Below are 9,904 nucleotides of genomic sequence, written 5' to 3'. Positions count from 1 at the left end.
TTTCTAATAAGACATTGCCTACCAAGCTGACGTAGTAAATCACAAGTTTTAACATCATCATTTCGTAGTGATTGTTTTGTAAAATTCTGCTTGTACTATCAATTTTTGTGAGAAACTTCCTAAGAAAAACAACGTGGCCTTGGCTACCACTGGTTAGATATATGCAATGTTACCATTCAAGGTACTATGGCTAATTTGAGCACAAAGCAAGTATAGATTGCAGTTCATTTCTCCAACAGTCCTTTGTCTGTTTTATCTCTTCCTTCTGCAGCTGTGCGTGTTCTCATACTTCGAACAGAGCTAATTGTTCAAAATCATTACATTACAGAATATGGCATTGTTCATTCATTGCTTCCTGACCTAGCAGATAATCACCTGCTTCTCAAGTACATATCCAAAAGGCATAAACATGAATTTTGCTGTGCTGGCAGTTACTAGGTCAGAGGGCATCTTGCAAGTTTCAGAAAGCACACTGCAGTTTCAAAAGCATCTTTTAGTCTCATATGAAACTAAGCTGTATATAAAATAGTGCATATAAAATAGAATGAAAAACGTGTTAACTCATTTAGTTTCTAATTAGCATTAAGCACACACATTAATACATATTTTTCTGATATTTCCACCCTGTTAATACTTTTAATTCTATTTTCAAAAGAATAAACAGTTTACTTCTTCTCCTAACCTCTTCCATTCAGGATTTGCAGTTAAGAGAGTCATTCAGTTTAAACTTATGAAAGTGTTTCACTTTTTAACAATTCTTCAATTTCAGTACTTTGATACAAATTCTCAGCAACTGATATATCTATAAAATCTTTGATTAACTTTTTCATGCAGGGAATACCACAACAAATGCATGCTCCTAATAGGAGTAATCCTACACAAATAGCAATCAGGATGTTCATTAGGATGGAACCCCACCCCCCCAAACAAATTCTGGAAAAAGTCCGTCTGAGGGTTTGGGCCTGGTTTGGTCATGGTCGACACTTGCTGGATCACCTCAAGATGGTTGTTTATTTCATGTTGGTTGTCAGGAATATACGAACAGCATTCATCAAGATGTTCATTAGGATGGAACCCCACCCCCCCAAACAAATTCTGGAAAAAGTCCATCAGAGGGTTTGGGCCTGGTTTGGTCATGGTCGACACTTGCTGGATCACCTCAAGATGGTTGTTTATTTCGTGTTGGTTGTCAGGAATATATGAACAGCATTCTTCTTTGATTAAAGTGCACATACCACCTCTTGCCGCTAGGGTGAAGTCGAGAGCCATGCGGTTCTGAAGCACCACAGTTCTCATAGCATTCAGTTCATCAGTTACTAATTCGAGAACAGAAAAAGTTGCATTGCTCATAACTTCGAGAAGTTTAGACAGTTTTCTCAGCTCCCAAATAGATTTCACTGCACCATATGCAGGGGCTATGCCTGCCCATGATATAATGGTGTCACTCAAGTCCATGTGTGTCAGTTTATCTTTGTTCTTTATGGAGTTATGGTTTCTCCACCCTGCTTTGATTCGTCCTACTGGATTCTCGGGTCTCTTAATTGGACTTCTAGGTTTCCTGCTGACCTCTCTGATGTTTCGAATTTTTCCCTGAGGTAAGCTGCAGTGTGTCGTATGGCCGGAACCAGGTAACCCAAAAAACAACTGCCGGACCAATTCTCAGGTAGCCATTTATATGCTTTTTTCCCACAAACAAAATAACAATTCTCTACTTTAGTATTGATATAAGCTTGCCCTGCATGAAACATTTTCTTATCAATAATAGAAAGCTGCTTTAAAAGAACATGATTATGTTGTATTTCATCAACATTTCTATGCATCTTCATGAAATATGCGTCATAGTTTGCATCACAAATAGTTTTAGTCTTACTGGCTTTAATATAACATTTATAAGAAACAGTCACATTGCAATTGCTCCAACCCACCTGAATAGTGTCATTCTTGTAAAAACATACAATCCCTTTTTGTGTAACAGGTAGGTACAATGCTATTTTGTCTTGTGATTTCACAGGTGTAGTATCAAAAATCAAGTTTTCCCAGGTCTCATTGACCCCTAGGGGGAAGACAGTCATTAATAATCCCCCGTATGCTGTTGGTATAGCTGTGCAAATCTAGCAGTTCGAAACATTAAAAGTCTCAGCATACACATATTTAATTGCTTGGTAAGTGTTAAAGTTTGGATGCCAGTCTGAGTAATGCATCATGTTTGATCAGTTCAACTCTTGTGGCTGGGAAAAGGAAAGGCCACAGCAAAAAGATCAATGTTATCAGTATAGCTATCAGAATAATCATGCAAATTTTCTGAGGTTATTCTGCATCTCTATTTACTCTATACCTGGTCATTTTGTTCTCGTTGTACAACAGTAACAAGGTTTTTGTCCAGTTCAAAGTTCTTAACCAGTTTACAGTGTGTCAGATGAATCCAGGATGCTCGCTCTGCGATCTTGACTGCAGTGGGTGTCGACAGTAGTACCTGGTACGGTCCTTCCCACTTCGGAGAACTCCAGTTCTTTTTCTTCACAACCTACACCCAGACCCACGTGCCTGGGGCTATTGCTGCTTCAGATGGTCTGGTTTGTTCTTTATCTGAAACAGAATTTTAACTGCAAAGGTTTGTTATTCAAAAATCGCCTCATATACTCTGCAAGTGAACTGTCAGCCTCCTGCTCTGCAGGCATGAGAGGTTTCCATTGAGGTTTATAACATGCCCTCCCAAACAGTATTTCAAAAGGAGTTAACCCTTTTACATTTGGAACAGTTCTCATGCTCAACAGTGCCAGAGGTAGGCAGTGCACCCAGTTCTTTTGTGTCTCACTAATCAATTTCCTAAGTTTGTTTTTCAAAATCCCATTGTGCCTCTCTACTAATCCTGCAGATTGGGGGTGGTATGCGCAATGATTTTTCAGAGAAATCCTGAAATATCGGCTTAGTTGTATAGTTTGATTTACAAAGTGTGTGCCATTGTCACTATAAATCTTTTCCGGTATGCCAAATCTAGGAATAATTTCTTTAACGAGGTCTTTTGCAACAGTAGCTGCATCTGGATTTTTAGTTGGAAACGCTTCCACCCATTTGGAAAACATATCTATAATGACAAGGCAATACTTCTTATTTTCGCATTTGTTCATAGGTTCATAGGTTTATACTAGGCTATCTGCCCTAAGGCATTTATAAGCCTAGCCCAAATTTTTGTGGCTTACGCCACCCCTTATATGAAAAAATACTGTGCCCATTAGTTTGTTGTGCCTCTGTCCAGCAGTGACACAGAGATGATTTCCGGGGTAAACCTACGATCTCCCATCCACAGGTCAAGATTTCTCTTGAACAGAGCCAGAGAGGTGCTCTGCCTCACATGGACCGGGATTTTATTCCACAGCATAGGGAGTCTCTGAGTGATAAATCTATCCCTCCAGCACGTCCTATTTATGTCCGTGCTAAGGTTTAAGTCGCTTGCTCTAGTGGTTTTGGTGGATTTGGATTTTTCGAGGTGGAGCATGTCCATTAATTCCGGGTTGGACATGGCCTTGTATGTCAGGCACATGTCACCTCTGAGCAGACGGTATGCAACTGAATAGAGCTGGAGTTTCTTCAATCTGGCAGCATATGACAGATTTTGGAGTCCCTTTATCCTTTTGGTGAGGAACTTTTGGGGTCTCTCCAATTGCTGCAGATGTCGGGCGAGATACATCCCGAATGGGGCATTGTACTCTATCATTGGTCTGATAAGTGAAGAGTACAGGGGAACAATGACCTCACTAGATCTGGATGTGAATCCCTTCTTGATCAGGTGGGCAATGTAGAAGGTCTTTCTAACCACTTTAGCAATGTGAGTGTCAAAAGAAAGGCCACTGTCAACCTGGGTCCCCAGGTCCCTGATAACCTCTTCTGTGCTTAGTGGATTGCCACCTATATGGTAGCTTGGGGTTACCTTGTTTTTCCCAAGGTATGACTATACATTTTTGGCGTTTAACTTCAGGCCATGGCTCTGGCACCAGCTATCTGTTTCCGTGAGTCCCTTCTGAAGGATATCCGTGTCCGATGCACTTTCCACTATGGCGCCCAGTTTGCAGTCGTCTGCAAACTTTGTCAGCCAAAGTCCTCCCATGTTGGCCTGTACTTCTGAGAAGTACATGCCGAACAATAGGGGGCCAAGGACCGAGCCCTGTGGGACACCACTTGTGACCGGCTTGGAGTCTGACATAGCGCCATCAACTGTAACCCTGTGGGTTCTGTCCTTAAGCCAGTTGGCAACCCATCTTGACATATGGGTTTACATTTAAGCTGGTAAGTTTTTCTACAATACCCGAGTGGGGTATTGTGTCGAAAGCCTTTGCAAGGTCAAGGTAGGCTGTATGGACTGCCTTTCCCTCATCAATGGCCTTGGTGACTGTTTCGAAGAAGTCGACCAAGTTCAAAAGGCATGATCTTCCTTTGACGAAGCCAAACTGGGTCGGGTCCAATGTCTGCAAGTCCCGTATATCTTTGTTTATGAGCTCCATTATGATCCTCTCCATAGCTTTGCAGACTAGACTTGTTAAGCTTATGGGGCAGTAATTACCAGGGTCCATAGAGGCACCGCCTTTGTGGAGTGGGACCACAGTTGCCATACGCCACTCCTTGGGCACGTATCCTGTGGTAAGGCTGAGATTAAACAGCTGCCTTATGTGCGGGTTTAATTCCTCATTTAGCTCGTGTAGCACACAGCCGGGGACACCATCCGGTCCCATTGATGCTGTGTTTGCTATTGTGTGTTTACTGTTCAGCTCTATAAAATCCATACAGATAGTATGGAACAGATACGGTGGTGTAGGGAAACTCCCTTGCTTAGGTTTTAATGCCCCTTGTGCATGATGCTTGTTACAAACATGGCATGCTGCACAAAAATCTTTTGTGTAGTTTGTAAATCCATACGTCGTAAACACTCAATTCACTAACTGTACCATCCCCCCTGTTGAGACATGGCACTGCCCATGGCTCAACAAAGCTGCATATCTAAACAAGTTAGATGGCAAAATCGGTTTCTTCTCTTTGGAGATGTACAGTCCCTTCTCAAGAATTGCTCCTCGTTTTATCCACTTTTGTTTTTCTACATTTGTAGTAAGTGTCTGCATTGTTTTTAACATTTCTAAGTCTAAAATCTCAGATGGTTGTAATTCCTCACTCAAAAGAAATACTTCTGAAGCTGCTTGTTTTGCAGCTGTATCAGCCTTCGCATTACCTTTTGAAATTCTATCCTGTTGCTTGGTATGAGCTACGCATTTGCAAATAGCTACTTCCTGAGGTAGCTGAATAGAGTCTAACAAGTCTAAAATAAATTGTGCATGATTAATTGGTTTACCAGTAGATGTTATCATTCCTCTATTTTTCCACTGCTGCGCAAAAACATGTACAGTAGAAAAAGCATACTGACTGTCAGTAAAAATGTTCACTCGTTTACCTTTTGCCAAGGTACATGCCCTTGTCAAAGCAATCAATTCTGCTGCTTGTGCAGATAAGTTGTGTGGTAAAGACTTTGCTTCTAAAATCTCAGTATCAGAAACTACTGCATACCCCACTAGATTCTGTCCTGTAGGACCCCTCCTGCACGAGCCGTCCACATAGTATGTCACCTCGGCATCATCCAAGGGAACATCTGTAAGATCTTTTCTAGGTAGTGTCTTTTGCTCAATCTCCTGCAGACAGCAGTGTGGTTTGCCATCTGCAGGGGTTGGGAGCAAGGTTGACTGATTCAAAGTTGTGCATCGTTCAATTGTCATATGAGGTTGGCTCAACAGTATAGTCATACAGGAAAGATGTCTAGCAGGAGAAAGATATGCTACTTTTTCTTGCAGTAAAATAATGGCGACTGCATGAGGCACTATCAATTTGAGAGGGTGGAACAATACTACTGAGGCTGAAGCCTGCACTGCCATTGCAGCTGCGACTACTGCTTGTACACAGTGGGGCAGGGATTGCGCCACTGGGTCTAACTGTGATGAATAGTAAGCTATGGGGCGTTGTTTGTCCCCATGCTGTTGTGTTAACACTGATGTTATATAACCTTCTTTACAATCTACAGTTTGGAAAAATCATTTATGTTAGTTTGGTAATCCTAAGACTAATGAAGAAGCTATCAGTTGTTTCTTTGCAGAAAGCTGATTCTGCTTCTGGTGTCCACTGTAATAAATCTTGTGCTGCCATAGGCTTTTTGAATATCAAGTTGGTCAGCGGAGCAGATTCCAAGGCATAGTTTGGAATCCAACTCTGACAAAAGTTAGTAGTATCCAGGAAGGACATCATTTCCTTCTTGGTAGTTGGTTTAGGTGCTTGTAATATTGCTGTTTTTCTGTCTTCATCTAATATTCTGCCTTCTTTGGATATTACATATCCCAGGTATTTGACCTGTTTTTTCCAAAGTTGCAGTTTGTTTTTGTTTAACTTGTGTCCTTGAGTGGCTAAAAATTGTAGTAATGCTATGGTATCATCTCTGCATTCTTGCTGGGTGGGGGCTGCCAGCAGAATGTCATATACATAAAGTAAAATCTGACTGCCTTTCGGTAGGATAAATTCAGCCAGGTTACTTGCCATTTTCTGTGTGAATATCGTTGGACTTTCACAATATCCCTGTGGTAGTCGCGTATATGTATACCTTTTCCCCTGAAATGTAAATGCAAACCAATGTTGGCTGTCAGGGTGTATCGGTATTGAGAAAAAAGCATTGCTAATATCTACCACAGAAAAATACTTTTGTTGAGGTTTCAAATCATTCAATAAAGTGTGTGGATCTGGCACCGTAGGTGCCCTGGGTATAACTGCATCATTTACAGCTTGTAAATCTTGGATCATATGCCATTCTCCATTTGCTTTCCTAACAGGAAATAAGGGTGTATTACATGGTGAATCGGGAGATTCTATCAAGACTCCTTCCTTAAGTAAGGCTGCTATTATAGGTTTGATTCCTATTTCTGCATCCTTTCTCAAGGGATACTGTCTTTTTTGAGGTCTAAATGCTGATTTTGGTGTGAAAGTAACTGGTCCTGCTGTACGAATAAGTCCTACATCTGATTTTCCTGTTGACCAAAGAGTCTCTGGTATGTCTCGTAAGGCTTTTTCCTCTTCCTCTAGTAACAGTGCTACTCAGCTGTCCTCACTTGCCTGTGAGTGTACAGCTGGGTGTGTCTGCATTATCCAATTTAGATTCTGCTTTTGTACTCCCTGTTCGGAAAGTTCTAACTCTGTCTGCTTTTCCCACCTTGTGACTTTTTCTCCTAGGTCTGCCCACTTCACATTTCTATCTTTAGGTAAACTCACATGTGGTAATTGATTAGATTTGTAAAGTGCTAGGAATTCCTGGGGCAATGAACAGCTCACTACACTGTTTCCTTCTGTGTCCCAGTACAGATTTTGTAATACTAATCTGTTAGCATGGTTTCTAAACAGTTCTTGCTCATATTCTTTATCAGGTCCTGGTTTGCTACAGTAATCTAGAGTGCAATGCAACAAATGCTGTTTATCAGTGTCAAGGGAGGGGGATTTACTGATGGCTATGTTCATCAATTCTTCGGTTACTGCCCTTGGACCAGTAGTAACTAAGTCCTGGCTGTACCAATAAAATGTTTCACCCTGCGGTCACACTACAACAGTATGCATTTGTCACTGTGCTTCCATACCCTGCATAGTTGGAACTATGGCTATGCCAAACATCTGCATTAGGTCTCTGCCCAAGAGACTCACTGGGCATTTTGCAGAAACAACAATTTTGCTTTTCTGGGTCATCCCTGAAACGGTCAGTTATCGCTATGTTGTGGGAGAGTGGCTTCCAATACAGCTGTCCATTAGCTGCTTTCACTAATATGTAGTCAAGTGATTCTGAATTTTCTGGTAGTTTGGAAGGATGTATCAGGGTCCGTGAAGCCCCTGAGTCACACAGGAATCTAACTTTCCTCCCCTCTACCAGAAATGTAACTTCCGGTTTTGTGTCTGCTAAGTAGAGCTCTAGGCTCAATAATGCTAAGTCCAAAATTTCATTTTCTTCATTCTGTGATTTCATGCACATCCTCGACCTCTTCTATCATGTCCTCTACCCCTTCTATTACATTTGCACTTGTATTTTCTTGTTTATTCCTTTCCAGTGATTCTTGACTACCATATAGTCAGTCCTCACCCTCCTTGTCTTCTGTGGTTACCTTTTTATTTTGCCTGCAATCCCTTGCTAAATGTCCCTTTTTCCCGCATTTAAAACATTCACCCCTTTTCTTTCTTTCTTCAAAGTCCTCTGAGTGTTTATCAGATTGTTTGTTTCCCTGGGCATTTTTCTTACCCTTCTTCCCAGTTTGTACTACAAAGACTTCTGATCTGTCTTCTACTGCAAATACTTGAGTTTTCTTTTTCTTTTTGCTTTTAAAATGCCTTTCAGCATGTCTTGCATATTCAAGTAATGACTGTAATCTACTTGTACAATGATCTACCATGTGCTTTATAATAAAGCTGCTAATGGGTGCAATACTGCCTTTCAAAAATGCATTCTTTAGCTGCTGCTCATATGGGGAATCATGTGTTTGGTCTTCAGGTACCTGCATTCCACAATGGTTATTAAAACATTCTAATAATCTGGCATAATATCTATCAACAGTTTCACCTTCTTGTTGTATGCATTGATTAATGAGGTCCAATCAGCCCTAGGCTTCCATTTCTCAGAGATTCGGTCTGTCAGACCTTTCACTCTGTTGTCCTGTTCTGTGTTACTATGTAGGAGTGGTCTAAGCTCTGCATCATGGGGATTCCAGTTGCCACTGATCATGTGCCAATCTGGACCTACGATTTGTCTGACTACTTTCTCTACTTCCTCTCCATTCAAATGGTACCTTAACCTCATGTCCTGTAAGTCTTCTAAGAATTTTCTAAAATTAACTTTTGGATGGGAAATTCCCTCTGTGGCTTTCCGGATGTGTTCCAGTGTCCACGGTCTATATACTAGAAGAGTTGGGTCCTGTCCTGCCTGCGGATTTGGTACTTCTATGAATGGACATATCTCTTCTTCACTCATAGCTTGTGAATTTTTTTATTTATTTCATACAATTCAATATCCCCTCTTAAGTTGCGTGCTCGAGACCTGGTCTCGATAGGATCTCTAGCAGACGGTTTTGCAGGAACAGCTGGGTATAGCGGAGGTGGATCAGCTTGTCCACTCGCTTCATATTCTGGTAAGGGAAGCGGAGGGGCTGTTGCTGTTACCAAGTTATTGTCTTCTTTATCTAAAAACATTGCTTTTGAATTTTTAATCTTTTGTTCCCTGCGGTTCGCTTCCTCAAGCCACCTGTGTGCCTGAGGGACTCCTAATTGTCGTTGCTTTTTTAGCTGACTTTTCGCGTCTGTTTTAAGTTGTCTAACAAGTTTAATAAGTGAAGGTTTATCCAAATTACCATCAAATTTGTATTTATTAACCCATTTTGTATAATACCTAACATTATCGGCGTGCTGTAATTGCATATATTTCGCGTCTTCGGTTAAGGGCGGGTCTCGGGAACTTTTTGTGCACTGATTTCCCATGTTGCCTTAGCTAAGTTAGAAATTGTTACGTAACCCTTTTTATCACGTGGTACCATGACTTACACTTTTTCACAGTTTATCTAGAATAATTGCCTACCTATTCTGTTTCCCTGATCTATAACAAGACAGCAATTTTTTTTTTGTCCCTGATCTGCACATGCAAATCTCCCTGACAAAAACAATACTGTAACAAGTCCCTAATCTAAAACAGAAAAAGGTAAATTCCTCCTTACCTGAGCCTCCGTGTCTTGATCCCACCAGAACGTTGACTCATCTCTGATCACAGATCAGAAACAGTGGCTGGCCTCTTTTGAACGACAGTTCAGTCGGAGGTCTTTCAAAGCAGAAGAACTGATGTGGCCTCTTCTCCGTATGG

The sequence above is a fragment of the Protopterus annectens genome, chromosome 5.part0 (assembly GCF_019279795.1).
Source record: "Protopterus annectens isolate FY-2018-M chromosome 5.part0, PAN1.0, whole genome shotgun sequence".
Lineage (NCBI taxonomy): Eukaryota > Metazoa > Chordata > Ceratodontiformes > Protopteridae > Protopterus > Protopterus annectens.
The sequence above is the reverse complement of the archived record's forward strand: the minus strand, read 5'-3'. Positions refer to the sequence as shown.